The 3,918-nt window shown below is 34.9% G+C and overlaps 1 pseudogene; it reads left to right on the top strand.

The window, feature by feature from the left end:
• The first annotated feature begins 2,288 nt into the window (after nucleotides 1–2,288).
• LOC112914180 (anaphase-promoting complex subunit 11 pseudogene) lies at nucleotides 2,289–2,566 on the top strand (annotated as a pseudogene).
• Nucleotides 2,567–3,918: the final 1,352 nt, after the last annotated feature.

Below are 3,918 nucleotides of genomic sequence, written 5' to 3' on the forward strand. Positions count from 1 at the left end.
AGGCAGAGGGAGAAGCAGGCTCCATGCAGGGAGCCTGACATGGGGCTCGATCCCAGGTCTCCAGGATCAGGTCCTGGGCTGAAGATGGCACTAAACTGCTAAGCCACCGGGCTGCCTGTTATCAAATATTTCAATAAAAATTAACATCAATCTTTCTCAAGCTCTTCCAAGAGAAATCAGAGAGGAGGGAATACTTCCAAAGTCATTGTATAAAACCAGCATTATCCTGATATCAAAACCAGAAACCAGACCAACATCCCTGACGAATAGAGATACAAAAATTCTCAATAAAATACTTGCAAAACAAATTCAACTGCATATTATAGGATTATCCAACATGATCAAATGGGATTCATCACTGCACTGCAAGGATGGTTCACCATATGCAAATCAATGTGATCTGTCACAATAATAGAACAAAAGAAAATAATTATGCTTATCTTAATACAGCAAAAGCACTTGACAAAATTCAACAGGTATTCATGATAAAAACTTTTTTATGATAAAAACTCTTAACAATTTAGGCATAAAAGGAAATATATAAACATAATAAAGTTCATATAAGACAAACCCACAACTAACATCATACTTGATGGTGAAACACTAAAAACTTTTCCTGTAAGATCAGGAGCAAAACAAGGGTGCCCACCCTTACCACTCCTATTCAACATTGCACTAGCTAGGACTTCTGGTACTACCATGCAAGAAAAAGAAATGGCATCAGAATTGGAAAAGAAGAAATCAAAGAAAGTATACTTGCTGATAACGTAATTTTAATTAGAAAATTCTAAACACTCAGAAAAAAATCTGTTCCAACCAATGAATTAAGGTTATAAAATTAATATATAAAAATCAATAGCATTTATATACGCAATGAATTTTCTAAAAATCTCATTTACAATATCATCAAAAATAATAAAATACTTAGATATTAAAGGAAGTGAAATGTCTCTAAAAACTATAAGACAAGGGTGAAAGAAATGGAAAAAGACACAGATAAATGGAAAGGCATCCCATGTTCATGGATTGGGTGAATTAATATAAAATATCAATACTGTTAGAAGTCATCTATAGATTCAATGCAATCTCCAAAGATTTTATTTGAGAGAGAGAGAGAGAAATAGATAATGCACAAGCAGGGGGAGCTGGAGACAGAGAAGTGGGCTCTCCTCAGAGCAATGAGCCCCATGCAGAGCTCAAAACCCTAGGATCATGACCTGAGCTGAAGGTAGACATTTAACCAACTGAACTACCCAGGTGCCCCCTATCAAGATTCTAATGGCACTTTTTAAAGGTGGAAAAAACATTCTTAACATTTACATGGAACCACAAAGACCCCAAATTGCCAAGAAATCCTGAGAAGGAACAAAGCAAGACTCAGCATCACGCACTTCCTGATTTTAAGCCACACTATAAGCTGTAGTCATCAAAGCTATATATTACTAGTGGGAAAAGAGACCAATAGACCAATGAAACAGAATAAAGAGCCGAGAAAAAAAACCTAAGGATGTAAGTTCAACTAATATTTGACAAAGGAACCAAAAATATTTAATAGAGAAAAGACAATCTTTTCAATAAAAGGTGCTGGGATAACTGGATTTCACATGTAAAAAAGAGAACTTAAACTCAGGTTACACCAGTCATAAAAATTAACTGAAAATTTGACTTAGACTTAACTCTTAAATGTGAGACCTGAAACTCAGAGAAGAAAATCTAGAAATACATCTCTGTGACAGGGTCTTGGTAATAATTTCTTGGATATGACCTCTAAAACAAGCAACAAAATAAAAAATGAGACTACGTCAACTCATCAACTAAAAAGCTCCTATACAACAAGAGAGACCATCAACAAAGTAAAAACTTTGTTGGAATGAGAAAATATATTTGCAAATGATATATACAAAACACAAAGAATGCATACAACTCAGTAGCAAAACAAAACACAGCTAACAAATGAGCGAAGGACCTAAACTGACATTTCTCCAAAGATATGGGAAAAGCTAACGTTCAATATCACTAGTCATTAGGGAAATGTAAGTTAAAATCACAATGAAATATTACCTTATACCTGTTAGAATGGCTGCCAAAAAGATGAAAGAAAACAAATGCTAAGGAAACCTTTATACACTGTTGATGTGAATATAAATTGGTATACCCATAATGGAGAACACTATGGAAGATTCTCAAAGAAAAAATTAAACATAGAACTCACATATGGTCTAACAATTCTACTTCTGGCGATATATTTAAGAAATGATAACACTAAAACAGAAGGTAGACAAGGCAGCATGGTTAGGGAGGCTCCACCACCTTTGAAGGTAAAGATTAATTGTTGGAAGGCTGTGGCCACTTGGCTCTGGTGGACAAGGAGAACTGCAACATCTTTGAGATGACCTTTAATGGCTGCTTCCAGGAATGCCAGGTGGCCTGCGATGACTGCCCCACTCCCTGGTATGAAGTCAGTGTTCCCACTGCTATTACATGCACTATATTCTCAAGTGACTCTGTTCAGCAGGTGTAGCAGCTTTGCCCCATGTGCTGCCAAGAGTGGAAGTTCAAGGAGTGAGACAGCCCTGTTGCCAATTCACACTTCCCCCAATCACAGGACTTGCCAGCAATTCTCTCCCCTGGTGGATAGTCCCCTTTGGGCTGAGACAAGGTTGAAACAAGGACTGGAGCTGCATTTGTTTTTCCATCAAATGTTGATATTTTTATCTGATAAATAAAATTCATTAAACTACCTGAACCTAAACCAAAAAAACCCATGAACTTGATATTTGCATTCCCATATTCATAGCATCGTTATTTATAATAACCAAAACATGGAAACAACTACCCATCTGCAGATAAACGGATAAAGAAGTTGTGGTCATATATATTCAACAGGATATTATTTGACCTTTAAAAATGAGGAAATCTTACAATTTGTGATAACATGAATGAACTCGAAAGCATTATGCTAAATGAAATAAAACAGACATTGTATGATTCTCACTTGTATATGGTATCTTAACAACAACAACAAAAGAAACACCTCATAAAAAGAGATTAGACTTGTTATCAGAAGTAGAGGGTAGAGTAGGGGGCACTGAGGGAAGGTGGTCAGAATGTACAGACTTCCAGTTAAGATAAATGAGTACTAGGGGTTTAATGTACAATGTGACTGTAACTAACACTGCAATAGGGCCATAGGAAAATTAAGAGAGTTGATTCTAGGAATTACCACAAAGAATTTTTTTTCTACTTTTATTGTATCTATAGGATTGTTAACTGAACATATTATGGTAATCATCTTATAATGTATCTAAATCAGACCATCGTGCTGTATGCCTTAAGCTTACACAATGAGGCATGTCAATTATTTCTCAAAACTGCATGATTTTTTTTTACAAAGATTTAGAATAGTTTTACCCAAAGTCACAGTCATAAAGCAGTGAAATCCAATTTAAAACTCTGTCTTGTACTAAAGAGTTTTTATTTTCAGATAAACATCTGGGTACTTTTAAATCAATGTTTTCTGACTTGACATTGGATCACAGCATTTCTTGGGACACTGAGAAGGAAATCTGCATACAGAAGATGGCAAAACAAAGTGTATCTTCCAAATTAAGTTAACCTACACATATTCTATTGTAATTACTAAGCACACATATACGAGTATACAAATCAACTACTGACTTAATAACATCCCTTCAATCGTAATGTTGGAGCCACAAAATTAAAATATTAAACGTTATTTAAAATAAGTTAAAGGTTTTGAAGAAGCAGGATTTACTCATTCCATACTTTTGACTTTGAAATTTATGTCAAACCAATAATAACTCAAAAAGCTCACCACCTATGAAATCATTTTTTGTTGTTGTATGAGACAATAGCTACTAAACTTGTAAAAATCTAATTTTCTTCCATTTCTACTTT

Source organism: Vulpes vulpes, chromosome 1 (assembly GCF_048418805.1).
Source record: "Vulpes vulpes isolate BD-2025 chromosome 1, VulVul3, whole genome shotgun sequence".
NCBI classification, from domain to species: Eukaryota; Metazoa; Chordata; class Mammalia; order Carnivora; family Canidae; genus Vulpes; species Vulpes vulpes.